Source organism: Cervus canadensis, chromosome 7 (genome assembly GCF_019320065.1).
Source record: "Cervus canadensis isolate Bull #8, Minnesota chromosome 7, ASM1932006v1, whole genome shotgun sequence".
Taxonomy (NCBI): Eukaryota; Metazoa; Chordata; class Mammalia; order Artiodactyla; family Cervidae; genus Cervus; species Cervus canadensis.
Genome location: NC_057392.1, coordinates 64,782,081 through 64,800,009, shown reverse-complemented (window position 1 = coordinate 64,800,009; position 17,929 = coordinate 64,782,081). Strand labels below are relative to the sequence as shown.

At 40.6% G+C, this 17,929-nt stretch overlaps 1 long non-coding RNA gene across 1 annotated transcript; it reads right to left on the bottom strand.

The window, feature by feature from the left end:
• Positions 1–233: 233 nt before the first annotated feature.
• LOC122444914 lies at positions 234–17,346 on the bottom strand. Its single transcript, XR_006270383.1, has 3 exons — positions 17,105–17,346; positions 2,517–2,633; positions 234–1,827 (listed from the first exon to the last, which is right to left on the bottom strand). It is a non-coding gene; the product is annotated as an uncharacterized LOC122444914 (long non-coding RNA).
• Positions 17,347–17,929: the final 583 nt, after the last annotated feature.

Here is a 17,929-nt window from a genome sequence, read left to right as displayed (position 1 = left end):
CCATGGAGCAAGGCTCTCGGTGCTGGGGCTCCAGTAGCTATAGCACTCAGGCTCAGTAGTTGCAGCTCCCAGGCTTAGTTGCTCCATGGCATATGGAATCTTCCCAGACCAGGAATTGAACCCATGTCCCCTGAATTGGCAAGCAGATTCTTGTCCACTGTATCACCAGGGAAGCCCCTCTTGTATACTTTAAAAATTCCTTAGAAGAAGGATATGAAGGAGGAAATAAAGTTAAGGAAGATGAGAAGAAGGAAGAAAGAAAGGGAAAGGAAATAAATCACACTTGAGAGAGAATATTTTTCTTTCTGCTACTCACACTTCTGAGAACGCTAGCTATGTAGGCCATAAACCCACAGCTGCTCATTTTTTCATGTGAAAGTTATCAGGTTTTTCCCAGATGTGACAGAGATTATGGAGCCATGGGTGATTAACATCTGGAGGGGATGGACAGATAGACATCTAACTTGAGTACTATAGAAAGAGTTAGAATGATAGAATGGTTAAAGGAAATGGGAGGCTGAGCTTACAGCTGTTGGCCCAAATTAATTAGAAGCAAGTGAAAGTCCAAGTGAAAGAGATTGGGTCCAGGGAGTGACAAGTAGATGAGGATGGGGTCTAGGACAGAGGCCAAGGGAGGAGCAATGCTGGGGAAAAGGCTGGCCACGTGCCATGTGATTGAAGTGCATGGATGTGAGAGTGATCACCAAGTTGAAGGCAGGCTTGGGGTCTGAATCACCTGCTAGAATGATGCCTAGAGTTTTTTGTGGTGCCATCACAGACTCTTTGCCAAGTTAGAACTCCTAAGGGAAGCCTAAAAGGACTTTTATTAGGGGAACCACTTCAGAACAACCTGCCTATTGGTAAAGGTTGAGATTTGCCCCTGAGTTTCTCCTATGCAGAGGCCACCTATGTCTCATTTATGTCATTTCTGCTGGCAGTACGTGGTCCCCAGATGCATTAGTTATTAATAGATGCAGGATACCTTTCCAGAATTGCTGCATGAGTTGTAGTTCAATTTTTTCTCACAAACCCAGGTTTCTGTAGAGCACCATCAGACTGAAATTCAGTTAGCTTCCATGCTATATATGGGCTAAGTGGTATGGTACTGAAACAGATGGGTTGGAGATACATTTTAAAAACCAGAGTATTCCACAGAAACATCTAGATTTCTGATATTGGTTGATAAATTGGAAAATCTGTAACATTAGGCCCTGACTCCTGCGAAGTTACAATGGGATAGAGCTGAAAAAATGGCATTCATCCATCTCCTTCTTTCTGTGTGACTGGACTGTTTTTCAAAAGGATTGTTTTGCTTACTGATAAACAGAGACACTTCGGAGCAAACAACCTTCTTCCTCCTCTAGATTTGAGGTTTCCATGACTCCTAAAACTCTAGCATTATCTGGGTCCACGAAGGCAATAAATTGAGCACAAGATATTTGGCTGAGGGTGGATGGGTAGAAAGGTGAAAAGAACTTGGGTTCCTTATGGCATTATTGAGCCATTCAATTAACCTGCCCTAGAGCTATCATATTGTCAGATTTCTTGTTAAGATGATGTATTTTGTTGATTCTATGTTGCACTTTCTTTTTATAGTTCGACATCTCTGAAATCAGAATGTATTTTGCCATGGTAATACCTTACAATGACTGCTGGCCAGAGGTGGTCCTGACAAGATTGTCATTGCTGTGCATGTGTCAAATTGATCATTATTCCCCAGGCCATGACTGACAGCTGCAGCTCCTTGACAGTTGAGTCAACAAACCATTGAAGGACATTCATGTTAGGGATCTTGTTTTTTGTCTGAACATCTTCCATTGGTACCTTCTGGAGAGATAAAGTAAACACCACTATCAAAACTTCCATAATGAATGTCGGTGTTTGGAAGAAAATTCAAGAGACAGTAGTGGGACAATTTTTCAAAAACGCTACATCAGCAACACTTTGCATATCACAGAGGATAATACTGGGTAGAAAAAATATGGATATTGATGACTCTGAATTTAAAAATGATTCAGAAGTTTCAAAATCTGAAAATGAAAATGTCTTAAGAATATGAACTATATATATTTGATTTATGGCTATATATACTTATACTTCTAATGTATATATGTGTTATATGATAGAATATATTTATACATTTTACAGTTCTCTTACAATAGGTATAAAATTAAAAAAAGTTAAGTCATTAGGATTGTGTCAATCCTAATTGGCAGTGTTTTTTTTTCCTTCTCTCTTTTTTAGTAGTTCATAAAATAATGACATGTGTTCCAACTGGCTTCTTACATTTGACAGAATCACTGAATTCTTTGTTATTAAAGTTGTGGCCTTCTCTCTCTTGCAGTCAAACTTCCACAATGATGTAGCATATATTTTACAAATATTTTACATGTAGTAGCTTTCATTTTGGGTTTTCCATGTGGCACTAGTGGTAAAGAATCCACCTGCCAATGCAGGAGACATGCATTTAATCCCTGGATTGGGAAGATCCCCTGGTGTAGGATATGGCAACTCACTCCAATGTTCTTGCCTGGAAAACTCCATGGGCAGAGGAACCTGGTGGGCTACAGTCCACAGGGCCACAGAGTCAGACACGACTGAGCACACACTCACGCAGCTTTCATTTTCACTCCCTAAAGGAAAAGGAGTAGAATAGGTTAATGTCCCTGAAGTGTGGGAATCTGAGTTCTCCATCTGGTCTCTTCATAAACAATAGATACTAGTAGTGACAGGACTACTCTCTTTTTTTTTTTTTTTTTTTTTTTTAGGACTACTCTCTTGTTAGTGTAAGCATATGATGAGTAGGGTGAGCAAGGGGAGACTTGTCTCTCTGTGAGCTCAGAAGATATCTCTACATCCTCCCTTTTGCACTCACTGTTCAACAACCAGTAGTTGTGCTCCTGTGTTAACAAGGAGTATCTTCTGGAAACGAAAATGTGCCAGCATCCTTGCCAATAGATTTCTTAATTAGCTTGCTGATACTCTTAGCAACTGATTTAGCTATTGTGCTAGAAATGAATTATTTGAGTTCTTTTTTCCCACAGCACCCCCTTTATGCTCTCTGACTGTTATAGGATCGTGGTGCTCTTTGATTAACCCATCATAATTTCCTAAAATAAGCAAACATTTGAGAAAATGTCCACGGCACATTACTGCATTGCTTAAACTTGCTGCTAATTCTGTTATTCCTTGATACCTAGCTCTGTCTTAACAATAGTGTTAATTATACCACTTATTTATTCTACAGCTATGCGTTTTCTTTTGACGTATTTCCTCCTCACCAACAAGATTAGTTGCCTCCCTTCAAAGAAGCTTCACCATGGGCATTATTGTTGGGAGAAGAAATATTTCCTACTTTTCAACCTGTGCATGCCCTAGTCATTCATGTCTGAGAAGTATTCACTGCAACATGGGTCTTTTAGAGTAACTAAGCAGGGACAGGGAGTTCCATCCTTGTGATAAAGTACATGTTTGCTGTTAAATGCAAGTTCTTCATTTGAAAAGGTTGAATAGAATGCTATTTTGAAGAAGAATTCCAGTTAAATTTAGTGTCAAAAAAATTCAGTCCAAGAATAGTTCCTGGCTTTAAGCCTACGTCATTTCTTTTGTTGTGAATTGGATGTGTCTTCATTCACTGTAAGCATATCCTGCAGTGTTTGTCCTTCTGTGAACACATATTGATGGTTTTGTTGGCTTTAATAGTATTTGTCACTTCCCTGGTGGCTCAGATGGTAAAGCGTCTGCCTACAATGTGGGAGACCTGGGTTTGATCCCTGGGTGGGGAAGATCCTCTGGAGAAGGAAATGGCAACCCACTCCAGTACTCTTGCCTGGAAAATCCCATGGACAGAGGAGCTCATGGGGTTGCAAAGAGTTTCATTTCATTTCCTTCTAAAATGACTTATCTAAATTTTATTATTGCCAAACAAGCAAGACCTTATTTTTATTTTAATTTTTAAGTTTCTGTCAATTGTTTAGCCAACTTCTGTCATAAAGTTGGGCTGCTCTATTCCCTACTGTTACCTTCATCCCTGTCTAGAAGCCATATCTACTCTTCTTCTCAGTACTTCAAAGGAGATAGCCTTAAAAGACAACCCTCTGTATTTTTGCTAACAATTCTTTTGATTTTAAGGACTGGAAAGTCTACCAATGTCCTGTCAGTCTCTCTGACCTGCCCTATGTCTCCTTTGGCTTCTCCTGTTCAGTTCTTTCTTTGTTCCTTAATGACTGCTGGAGGAAAACTTCTGTTTCTTTAATGCATATTTGGTGCTCCTGGGCCCTGCCCTAAATGTCCTACAGATCCTGCTTAATCCTTCCAACTGCCTTAAAGATAACTATTATTATCCCAAAGTAATTAGACAACTAGCCTCAGGTTACTCAGCCAGTTAATGACAAAGCTGAAGTTTACAACCTCATTTGCCTGACTGAAAAACTCTTCTCTAGTTATGAAAGTAATATTCAGAACCTCCTAAAGAATATGTTAATTTTGGGGGGATGTGGAATTTCTAGTCCACTTTCCTTATATTCCTGACATAGAAACACAAGAATGACTGTGTCCCTGAGCTTCGTTCTCCACATATTTGATGTGTGATATTTTCTTATATTTTACTTCAAATTTTACTACATCTGAGATATTGGCACCAGATTTTTGTGTTAATTTCTAAATTAACTTTTCTCCAAAATTTGTAATCAGTACATTTCTTGTCATAATTCTGCCAAAGTATCAGGATTTCATGATAGGCCCTGTTTTATAGTCCTGATTGAAATTCTTGGCTCTCTATCAGATTTTCCTGGTACAAGCTGAAACACAACAACAGGCATCTGAAGGTGTTGTGTGGGGTAACAGGCCATCTTTCAGGCTTCTTTGGACTGAAACTATATACCAAAAATAAACCTAACTTAATACAGTATGTGATATGGAAATGCTAACATCAGTGTTTGTACAGGAATCAATACATCTGGTCAATTGATGGGGTTGCTGAGAAAAGCCTTGAAAATAACAAGAGCAAGGTAAATAGGTCAGATTTGTCAAATTCTGCAGCAATGTCTTCATTGGACAGGCAGGGCAGCTGCCGATTGTTCCTGTGATTCCTCCAACTCAGCTAAGTGTTCAGAGTCTTTGGGATTCTACTCCAAAAGAGAAAAATTATGGGATAATTTAATTCTGGGATCAGTAAGCTTCAGGATAGGAACAGATCTTCCTATTGAATATTGTGAACTCAGAGTTACACTAAAGAAGAACTCAGTCACCCTAGGGAACAAATCAACTAACATATTTGGAAGAGAAAGGAGGACAATTTTTATGTGACTTTTAGCAAATTTGCTCATTATTTCTTTAATATTTTCTGGGCTGTTGACAGTGATGAGTATATCAAATTAATTCTTGGATGGTTTGCTAGACTGACTGAGTTTGGATCTCTAGGAGCTGTAAGCAAAAGCTCATCTAATCCAGTTGGATCAATTCCTTCTCTCCCATCCTCTGTGTATCCCCTGACTGTTACCCCCAACTGCCGTAATTAAACATTCTTATTTCTTGGCACTGTGTGGACCAGAGAGTGTCTCAGTGTGAAGTCTGCCCATGGGATATTATGGAAGTCTGAAAGTGTATGGAAAATTACACGTTTATGAACAGCTGATCATCTTTCTGGAGAGAAAGAAAGAGAGATCTTAGTTTTTATCAGATTCTGAAAAATCCTATGACACTAATGGTAACAAACATTGGCTTCAAAAAATTGCGTATTTAATGACTATTTCTTTTTTTCCTCCTGTTGTGTGGAAGGCTACCCATTGATAATATTAATGAGCTCAGACTCTAAGTGCTTAGGATACATCGGTGAACAAACTAGATTGCTGTCTCTCTAACAACCCCTGTCCCATCACAAGTTGAAGTTCAAACAAGAGAGTAAGATAATTAGAAACCATCAAAACAGATGGGCCAAGAACTTGCTAATAGTGGTAGAGAATGAACACTGCCACTAGATGGATACTTACTGTCAAATTTGTGGGTTTTAAAAAATTTGTATATATTGATTTTGGGAAAACTTTTAATTGGCGTTTCTTGCCCTTGGAGACAGTTGGGGAATCCCGTGGCAGTTCTTTGTCATTCTACTTTGCTGAGTTTGTACAGATGTCCAAGTAGTCCCCAGCTTGCACATCACTCTGTCAAGCACCTGGCTGGTGCATGCAACACGAGAGCTCATGCCATCCATCCACACTGACAAGAGAGGAAACGAGAGGCATGGACCTTGACAAGTTCTGTCGCATCCAAAAATGAAATTGATTCAGGCCACTAAAAAACTCCAAGCTCTTTCATTAATAGGCCCTGGGAAGCCACAATAAATCAGCCTATTAGGGTGCAACAAGGGTGCATATTGGTGTCTCAGTTAATGTGGATAAAGATTTCAGGACACACTGCATATATCAAAAATTTTACACACGCTGTTTGCAGAGTTTTAATGAATACAAAAAGCTCGATTGCTGAAAACCAACACAGCCCAGGCCTTACTTCATTTAGCTGTCAATAAAATTGTCTCATTTTATTTTCTAATGGTTTATCAATACTGGTAATTTGCCACCGGTTATAAAAGGGAGGATGGGGGGAGGGAAGGAAAGGAATTTAAATAAGCCCAGCTAACTAGAAAAGAGCTTGGTGGGCTATTTTTCTGCATAAGTTAATGACCAGATGATGTGAGGAAGTGAAACCTCCATTTCTTCTTAGACTACAAATATCAACTTTACTTGGAAGAAATACATTAGGTCAGTGGTGCACTTTTCTCTGTAAATCTGTTACTGCTTTTTGATAAAGGGTGTTAAGGCATTGTAATCTAGCCTTTCTTAAAGAAGTTCAGATTAAGGGAAAAATGGCTTTGCTTTATTTATTTTTTTCTCCAAGTGGAATATAGCTGCAATGTGAAGTTTTCCAGCAGAAGCCAAATGCAAGGTCTCACCTGCCATAACTGCTTTCTATAAAATACAGAATAAACCTAAAGCCCCTTTCTGAAGCACGGGAGGAAACACTATCCTTGTACGAAATGAACAAGTCTTACCTGTTTTTCCAGTGTAGTAAGGGAATGGCTTCTAATCATTGTTCTTCCTATATAATTACATAGTGTGTAAAGAGAAGGGCACTGTTTATATTTCCCTGGATGCTATTTATGTAATTTTTTGAAAAATAGGTTCATGATGATTACGTAACCATGAGAGCTCATTCATTGATTGATTCATTCAATAAACATTTGTGGCAGGCTAATGGATTAAGTTAATGTAGAAATTAACCTGCGCCTTACTTTATTATTTTTATTATTATTTTCTTGCTCTAGCAGACTTGTTAGAAAGTGGATGAAGAAGTATTTGTATCCTTCACCCACAGAGGAAAGGCAACCAGCTTCCCGTGTTCTCAAGTTTAGACTTCTTTGCCAGGATAGTCTTTTCTTCTCCTGTCCATTCCCCTCCTCCCCTCTCTCCTCCTCCTTCTTTCTTTTCTATTTCCCTTTTCCTCTGAGGCTATCAAGGATACAGAAATTTGACGAGTTCTTTACTTAATCCCTTTGGAGGTATTTCTTGGCACTTAAAGGAATGCTTCTGAAATACTCTACCTTTGGCATAGGCCTATCCCCTGCTCATGTCTTTCCCTTCCAGAGGTGATAGTACCTCAGAAGGAGGGTGGCCACCTTGGTAATTTAGGTGGTTACCCTCATATGCTGCCTCCTTGAAAGCAAGGGGAAAGAGATCCCTGAGGGCCAGACAAAGGCGAGTAGAGAGGATGACAGCCCCCTCACCCTCCTAGAGAAGCAGAAAAAGCAGTGTCTGAGGTAAGTGATGCTGACAGATGACCAGAGAGTGAGCCCCGCCCCCGCCCCCCCCCCAACCCCTGCCCGACTCCCCCCAAGCATTTTCATGGACTGCCTGGGGAGTCCAAGGACAGAGGAATATGCCCCAATAAATGACTACACTTGTTTTCATCATCAATTGACAATTGAGGAATCAGAGCAGCACAAGGTTTGTTTTAGAACTGCTAAGAATTGTCACACTCCTTAGAACCTGTGTTGTGCAGCAATTTCTATTTATGACCCACTTATTGAGCATCTTTTTTGAGCTAGGCCTTATGCTAGGCAGATGGGAAGATCCACTACCTTCCCTCAAGGGAATCTGCGTCTAGTGGGGAAGGCAGACAAATGAGCAGAGAACTGAAGCACCACAGGAAAGATTCTCTTCTTGTGGTGTGAGCCAAAGGCAATGCAGAGGAGGGGCGGCTGAGTCTGCTTGCTCCTTGAAGAAGGGTGATAAGGGAGGAGAGGAAGGGCAATTCAGAATATGGATCAGCATTTGCAAAGTTATAGCCTGTGGAAGGTGGCCCTGTGTCAGGGACCAGCAAGAAGTTCCGTGTATGTGAGGGGGCTGCTATATCGTACCTGGTGTGAAGTGATAAGAGCAGAGCCCCCCCACAGTCTTGGGTAATGAGTGACATCAATTTAAAGAGCATTTCAGAGGAGTTTTTGCCCAAGGAAACAGGAATGCTTGACATCATACAGCTTACATATGAAAGACATTTGATAGAGGATTTCCCCAAATTTGACAAAAGTACTAAAAATGAAATGACATTGCTAATAGTAAGTTGTGAGGGTGAAATAAATTTTCTAAATAATAATTAACCATAAATTATCATTAACAAGTAAATTTTGATCAACTATGTTATAGGGAAAACCCAATTATCTTCCCAGTGTCTATATAAAAGGCTATTATACAATTTTGTCATAAGAAGAGACAGTCAAAGATTACACAGCCAAAAACATAGAATACAAGTGTTTATAGAGATTTGCCAAACAGATAATGAAAACAAATCTTGCATTGCTTTTTCCTGTTTGTATATGTGTGTATGTGGTATTTCTGGTTTTAGTTGGCTTTAAAAATTGGTATTTTTGTGCTTTTGCTCTTCATTTAAAATAGTCATGCTGCCCTACTTTGTGTTACAATTTTGTATTATCATTATTATAAACAAGCTCCCCCACCCCTGCAAACTGTGTAAATTTTAGGTCCCCCCTACCCAAACTGATCTTTAGGTTAGAACAGAGATGGGAAGGGTGGGCTGGGACCAGTTTGGAATGTGGTGGAGAACCTTCATGTTCACCTGAGGTTTCACATCTATTCATTTTGTTGAAGAGGAAACTTGGCCCAGAGACATCAAGTGACTTCTGAAGTTCTGAGTATGTTGGTAGCAAAGCCAAGAGTAGGACCCCAATTCTTACTTCTCTGGCATGTCTTCCTTTTCTTCTCTTCTTCTCCCCCTTTCTCTCCCCCTTCAGCTCCCCTTCCCTCCTCCTTATCATCATCATCATCAAAAGGTAAAGACAAGTTGATTTATTTGTTTTGGCCAGCACAGTGTTTAAAAAATAACTCAATATCAAAACTTTTAGGTGGGGCATGCTTTCTTCTATTCATATAGTTCCTTTCACTCCCATCTCCTTCACTCCAGTGACAGATGTGTTTGTCCTGTGTAGCTTGAAAAGGGATCTGGGCAACGGCAACAGTACTTGGGGAGCAGAGAGGCTTTAAGGCTCAAGCTCAAGACCGTCTTTCTGCACAGCTCTGCTAGGAGATGTGTGTTCCCACATGAGTGTGTCATAGCGATATCCATCAGGGACTCTGGTCTCCGTGCTTTGCTAAGTTGCTTCAGATGTGTCCGATTCTTTGTGATCCTATGGACTATTAGTCTTCCAGGCTCCTCTGTCCATGGGATTCTTCAGGCAAGAATACTGGAGTGGGCTGCCATCCCCTCCTTCAGGGGATCTTCCTGACTCAGGGATCAAATCCCCATCTCTTATGTCTACCTGCATTGGCAGGTGGGTTCTGGGTAGGAAAGGAACAAAAGTCACATTTTACCTGCTGATCATCCTCAGATTGTGGTGGAAGCCAGCCATGCTGGGTGTGTGTGAATGTGCAGTCCTGGGCAGGGGAAACTGACACAAGAGGAATGAAGACTCTTTGAGGGACAGTGCTACCTGTTGTTAGGATGGCAGGCCCAGTTAAAGAATACCTTGGCGAGGGACCACTTGTATTTAGTTTCAGCCCTTGGCCACACCCCACCTGACCTTTTAATTTCCAAAGAAAATGCAATAATTGCAGATGTTCTCAAGATAGCAAATGGCCCAAGAGCTGGTATATTTTAAATTATGAAGGCAGCTAAAGATTCAATAACGAAAGAGATGAGTCCAAACCATTAAATTGCTGTAAAATTTCTGGCTGATATACATAGAAAACAGTCTTATTAGTTATTAGCCAATCGACACCAAGGCATAAAACTTTTAAAAAGGGGAATGGATTTGGCCCCACTCAGTTCTCTTGTTGATATCAGACTCCAGATCCTTCTGTAAGGCACCTGAAACTATTTTGTTCAGGGACATAATATCTAAGATATTATGAACTCTGTATTGTTCTTAAGGACGTCTATGTTTACCTAAGACTTCAACTACATGCCATGTTGAATTTTAGTACCTCAAATCCACATAACAACCTTACACTCTTTTTTTCTGTAAGTGAAGAACCCAAGGCCCAGAGAAGTTATTACAATCCAAGGCTACACACTTTCCCAGTAACAGCAGAGTTAGGATGATAACTCAGTTCTGTCTTGTTCCAAAGCCGTCATATACTTCTGCCTGAGCACAACTGCCATGAATGAAAGTCAAAGACAATGAGTACTAGCAAGGAGTACTTTTCTGAGGGTCTATGTTGCACCTGGGTAGAGGTCCATGGGACTCAGGTCATCACCCTGCAGGCTACCTCATTATATTTAGTTCTATGCTCTGTGAAGCTTGCATAGATGGGCTGGGGACTACCGTAGTGTTCAATGACTACCTGTTCCTGAACATTATGGATGTTTCCTTACTCCTATGGACATCTGGACCATCAGGGAATAGGGTCACTGAGTCACCTTGTGATCATATCTGAGGGCTGTATCCCACCCCCCCCCCCCACTTCATTATCTAAAGATTTGGGAGACCTCATCCTCCTCTGCCACCACCATTCTTGTATCCCTACCCAGAAGAGGCTTTGCACACATACCTTCTCTTTTCTTTGTCAGCTTCTCAGAATAGGAGTTGCCTATAGTGGAGAAGGAAATGGCAACCCACTCCAGTGTTCTTGCCTGGAGAATCCCAGGGATGGGGGAGACTGGTGGGCAACCATCTATGGGGTCGCACAGAGTCGGACATGACTGAAGTGACTTAGCATAGTGAACTGACTAGCTGCTGTCTTAGAATCTGATGTATTTTATGTGAATGACTAGATCTGATAGACAGATTGCCTGATGAACTATGGACAGAGGTTTGTGACACTATACAGGAGAAAGGAATCAAGACCATCCCCAAGAAAAAGAAATGCTAAAAGCAAAATGGCTGTCTCAGGAGGCCTTACAAATAGCTGAGAAAAGAAGGGAAGTGAAAAGCAAAGGAGAAAAGAGAAGATATACCCATTTGAATGCAGAGTCCCAAAGAATAGCAAGGAGAGATAAGAAAGCCTTTCTCAGTAATCAATGTAAAGAAATAGAGGAAAACAATAGAATAGGAAAGACTAGAGATCTCTTCAAGAAAATTAGAGATACCAAGGGAACATTTCATACAAAGATGGGCTCAATAAAGGACAGAAATGGTAGGGACCTAACAGAAGCAGAAGATATGGAGAAGAGGTGGCAAGAACAGAAGAACTGTACAAAAAAGATCTTCATGACCCAGATAATCACGATGGTATGATCACTCACCTAGAACCAGACATCCTGGAATGCAAAGTCAAGTGGGCCTTAGGAAGCATCGCTATGAACAAAGCTAGTGGAGGTGATGGAATTCCAGTTTAGCTATTTCAAATCCTAAAAGATGATGCTGTGAAAGGGCTGCACTCAATATGCCAGCAAATTTGGAAAAACTCAGCAGTGGCCACAGGACTGGAAAAGGTCAGTTTTCATCCCAACCCCAAAGAAAGGCAATGCCAAAGAATGCTCAAACTACTACACAATTGCACTCATCTCACACACTAGTAAAGTGATGCTTAAAATTCTCCAAGCCAGGCTTCAGCAATATGTGAACCATGAACTTCCAGATGTCCAAGCTGGTTTTAGAAAAGGCAGAGGAACCAGAGATCAAATTGCCAACATCCTCTGGATCATTGAAAACGCAAGAGAGTTCCAGAAAAACATCTCCTTCTGCTTTATTGACTATGCCAAAGCCTTTGACTGTGTGGATCACAATAAACTGAGAAAACTTCTGAAAGAGATGGGAATACCAGACCACCTGACCTGCCTCTTGAGAAACCTGTATGCAGGTCAGGAAGCAACAGTTAGAACTGGACGTGGAACAACAGACTGGTTCCAAATAGGAAAAGAAGTTCGTCAAGGCTGTATGTTGTCATCCTGCTTATTTAACTTATATGCAGAGAACATCATGAGAAATGCCCGGCTGGAAGAAGCACAAGCTGGAATCAAGATTGCCAGGAGAAATATCAATAACCTCAGATATGCAGATGACACCACCCTTATGGCAGAAAGTGAAGAAGAACTAAAGAGCCTCTTGATGAAAGTGAAAGAGGAGAGTGAAAAAGTTGGCTTAAAGCTCAACATTCAGAAAACTAAGATCATGGAACCTGGTCCCATCACTTCATGGCAAATAGATGGGGAAACAGTGGAAACAGTGGCTGACTTTATTTTTGGGAGCTCCAAAATCACTGCAGATGGTGACTGCAGCCATGACTGCTTACTCATTGGAAGGAAAGTTATGACCAACCTAGACAGCATAAGCAGAGACGTTACTTTGTCAACAAAGGTCTGTCTAGTCAAGGTCATGGTTTTTCCAGTAGCCATGTATGGATGTGAGAGTTGGAGTATAAAGAAAGCTGAGCACAGAAGAATTGATGGTTTTGAACTGTGGTGTTGGAGAAGACTCTTGAGGGCCCCTTGGACTGCAAGGAGATCCAACCAGTCTATCCTAAAGGAGATCAGTCCTGAATATTCATTGGAAGGACTTATGTTGAAGCTGAAACTCCAATTCTTTGGCCACCTGATGTGAAGAGCTGACTTATTTGAAAAGACCCTGATGCTGGGAAGAATTGAGGGCAGGAGGAGCAGGGGACAACAGAGGATGAGATGGTTGGATGGCATCACTGACTCAATGGATATGGGTTTGGGTGGACTCCAGGACTTGGTGATGGACAGGGAGGCCTGGCATGTGTGGTTCATGGGGTCACAAAGAGTCGAACACTGAGCGACTGAATTGATTGATTGATTTATGTGAATGACTTCTAAATATAGAAAACAGTTGACAGTCACTAATTCTAAATTCTATGAGGAAATCAAGGCCCTGTCCCTCAGAAGCCCTCACTACAATCTTCCAAGGAGAGGAGCTCAGATATGAATCAAAAATGGAGTTGAGTCATGGACACATAGTGTTGCCTCCAAAATTGTAGGTGAAATTTTAAGAGACGTAAAGCTGTTGTAAGTAGAGCAGAGGCAATATTCTCTAAGTCACTTTGGGTTCTATTTGCATCTTACTTTCCCACCCCCCCAGCAATTGAGAAGTGCAGGACAAAGACTGTGTAGTGATAAAGAGGGTATGCTTCAAATTGGCAGTATCAGTGTGTGAACTCATGATTTCCAAACCATTTGTGTGTATACATGCATGTGTGACCACATCAACGTGTATATGTATCTATACAGATATGTGTATATATATATACACAAGAGTATCAGTTCAGTTCAGTTCAGTTCAATTGCTCAGTCATGTCTGACTCTTTGCGATCCCATGGACTGCAGCACACCAGGCCTCCCTGTCCATCACCAACTCCCGGAGTTTACTCAAACTCATGTCCATTAAGTCAGTGATGCCATCCAACCATCTCATCCTCTGTTGCCCCCTTCTCCTCCTGCCTTCAATCTTTCCCAGCATCAGGGTTTTTTACAGTGAATCAGCTCTTCGCATCAGGTGGCCAAAGAATTGGAGTTTCAGCTTCAACATAAGTCCTTCCAATGAATATTCAGGACTGATTTCCTTTAGGATGCACTGGTTGGATCTCCTTGCAGTCCAAGGGGCCCTCAAGAGTCTTCTCCAACACCACAGTTCAAAACCATCAATTCTTCTGTGCTCAGCTTTCTTTATACTCCAACTCTCACATCCATACATGGCTACTGGAAAAACCATGACCTTGACTAGACAGACCTTTGTTGACAAAGTAACATCTCTGCTTATGCTGTCTAGGTTGGTCATAACTTTCCTTCCAATGAGTAAGCAGTCATGGCTGCAGTCACCATCTGGAGTGCTTTTGGAGCTCCCAAAAATAAAGTCAGCCACTGTTTCCACTGTTTCCCCATCTATTTGCCATGAAGTGATGGGACCAGGTTCCATGATCTTAGTTTTCTGAATGTTGAGCTTTAAGCCAACTTTTTCACTCTCCTCTTTCACTTTCATCAAGAGGCTCTTTAGTTCTTCTTCACTTTCTGCCATAAGGGTGGTGTCATCTGCATATCTGAGGTTATTGATATTTCTCCTGGCAATCTTGATTCCAGCTTGTGCTTCTTCCAGCCGGGCATTTCTCATGATGTTCTCTGCATATAAGTTAAATAAGCAGGATGACAACATACAGCCTTGACGAACTTCTTTTCCTGTTTGGAACCAGTCTGTTGTTCCACGTCCAGTTCTAACTGTTGCTTCCTGACCTGCATACAGGTTTCTCAAGAGGCAGGTCAGGTGGTCTGGTATTCCCATCTCTTTCAGAATTCTTCACAGTTTATTGTGATCTACATAAAGGCTTTGGCATAGTCAATAAAGCAGAAGGAGATGTTTTTCTGGAACTCTCTTGCGTTTTCAATGATCCAGAGGATGTTGGCAATTTGATCTCTGGTTCTTCTGCCTCTCTAAATCCAGCTTGAACAGCTCAAAGTTCATGGTTCACATATTGCTGAAGCCTGGCTGGGAGAATTTTGAGCGTTACTTGTTAGTGTGTGAGATGAGTGCAATTGTGCAGTAGTTTGAACATTCTTTGACATTGCCTTTTTTAGGGATTGGAATGAAAACTGACCTTTTCCAGTCCTGTGGCCACTGCTGAGTTTTCCAGATTTGCTGGCATATTGAGTGCAGCACTTTCACAGCATAATCTTTTAGGATTTGAAAGAGCTAAACTGGAATTCCATCACCTCCACTAGCTTTGTTTGTAATGATGCTTCTTAAGGCCCACTCGACTTCACATTACAAGAATATATCTGTGTATATATCAATACATGCATGTATTTTCTAGCTTAATCTGCCCAAAGGAACTAGAAGCAAAAAAAAAAAAAAAAGAAAGAAAACCCTCAGTATCAGTGAGCATACCCAGTGCTCAGATCTTGCCTCCTAATATCATTTTCCACTAAAATACCAAGGACTCCTCAGAGAAATCTGTGACCAAAGCAGGTAATATTCTAGAGGTTCCTGGAGTATCTTGTTATGCCAGAAAATAAGGAAATGTTTTAAAAAATGATGAGCATACATCATAGTGATAAAAGAAAGCTTGAAATATTAATAGCTCCCAGTGACTAAAGTTGGAACAATTTGAAAATATAAAAGGAGCATATGAATATAAACCACTAAAGGAAATAGAAATTCATGTAACTGTATTGATAATAAATAAGTAATTAGTAGATGAAAAAGGAGGACTCAGTGCAGAATGTCAAGATCTGATCAGTAAATGTGCATGGATTATAAGCCTCAGAAAATCATCATTTTATAATCATCTTCAAGAATGGTTCAGGCAAAAATCATCAATGGCTACTCTATTAAGGGGGTTGTTCGTATGAGGAGCAGGATATTTTCATGTTCTTAAACTGACTTCTCACCAATTGCTTATTAATTTCAAAGGGAATAGTTGTAACTATATGTTGTAGAAAATTGACAATGTCTTGGATAGGTAAAGAAAGTTAAATCCTCAGTGAAAAGCAAATAAACATTGTGAGCTTCCAGAATATGGTACTAGGAGATCACAGTATCATTTATGGATATTCTAGCTGGAAATGAATTACCTAAATGTAATTATGGGAAAACATCTGACAAACCTCAAATCAGGTATTTTGTACTAGAAAAAAAAAGAAGAAAGGCATGATATTCTTCAAAACATCAGTGTCATAAAAGAAAAAGAAAGGCTGTAGAAATGTTCTAGATTAAAGCAAACTAAAGAAACATGACAACTAAATGCAAGACCCACTACTAGACTAACGCCTATTGTAGAGAAAAAAAAAAAAAAAATGCTATTGGAGACATTTTTGGGTCAATTGAGAAAATTGCATTATAGATATAGATTAGATTAAAATTTTCTGTTAATGTTAAATTTACTGAATTAGATAACAGTGATGTTGTTATATAAGAGAATATCTCTGTAAGGAAAGATGCTTTCAATTATCTAAGGGCAAATGAGCATGATGTACCCAGCTTTCTTCCAGCTGGTTCAGGAAAAATATTATATATAATGCTCATTGGGCATAAAATATACAAAAGTTATATATCAATAGAGGTGAAAAAGAGGTGTACAGAAAAAGAAAATAGGGTAATGTTAACAATAGGCCAGTCTGAGTCAAGAATATCAAGTGTTTTTGTATGATTTCTATCCTTGATAATTTTTGTAACTGTAAAATTATTTACAAATCAAGAATTGGGAGAGAGAGCAAGAAAGAGGGAGCAAGAGCTATCCAGCATTGATTATTATTGTTCGGAATCTGGCTGTTTTCCTGTCTATGTGAACTTAAGCAAGTTTTGTAACCTCTCTGCGCCTGTTTCCTCAAGTGCGAAGTTAAAGCAATAGAGCCTTCCCTTGATTTTTTGTGGGAAATAAAAAGGGTAATGAAAGTGTTTACTGTTATTAACTTGGATGTCTTTTCACTAAAGAGTTGTCTTAGCCTTGGGAGATAAATTAGGATGGATGTGACGCTTGGGGTGAGAGGCTCAAAGCAAGATATGGAGGGAGGTCTGTAGGCTGGGACTTGAACTGAAGATGCTTGAGAAGCCTCTGAGAAGAGGCTTGTTCAGATCACCTGCATCCCAAATTCAGAATTTTAGAGCTACAGCCAGAGGTACAAGTAAAGAGTGTACATAAATACTCACTTTGAATGCAGCAGAAGTGGTGGCAATTGTGGTAATTGTTGAGATTCCGAAACTTTGTGGTCTTCTAGAAAATAAAGTCCGAAAAAACCAGTCTTTGGAGGGTGAATATTTCCCTATAACAAAAGCAGCAGTGAAAATAAATTTGGTGCTTAGAAATAGGACAATTATAAATAAACCTAGTACAAGTTCTCCCAAAACAGAGGTTGCTTTGTAAAGAATTCTGTCAGTTAATGAGATGCTTAAATGACAGGATCAGGCAAGAGGAGAAAAATGTTGGCGGAGTGCTTAAGAGGTTGAAGGCCGATTCTGTTGTGCCCACGTTGGTTTCCTAATTTGGGTAGTTTCTCTCACAGGCTCCTTATTTGAAGACAACTTTGGCAGTGTTATGATTAGAAACATAATGCATTCCACATGTGCCTGGAAGCCTGAGAGGCCAAATTTCAGGGGTTTTAGTGATGACTGCCAAGGTGGTCCCCTGGAAAGCCACCTTGCTGCGACCCTGGATCAAGTCACAGCTTCCCTGGCTGGTTGTGAATAGTGACTCTTAGAGGGGGCAGGGCAGGGGCTTGACAACCTTTGTTTAGTCCTGTCTCTGTGCTTGCCCTCCTGCAGGCCTGGGCAGGGACACCAGGAAGGCATCGATTTGTGCCTGAGGGGGTGGGAGTAGAGAGGGCTTCATGGAACCCTTCTCCTTCTGTTTACTGCCTCACTTCCCCCCTGACCTTTTCAGCTGGTGCATTATTACACAGTAGAACACTTCTCTCTCCCCTGGGCAGAGCAGTGTGGTGAGCAAGAGGCCCAAGCATAAACTGAAATTGCTTGGCT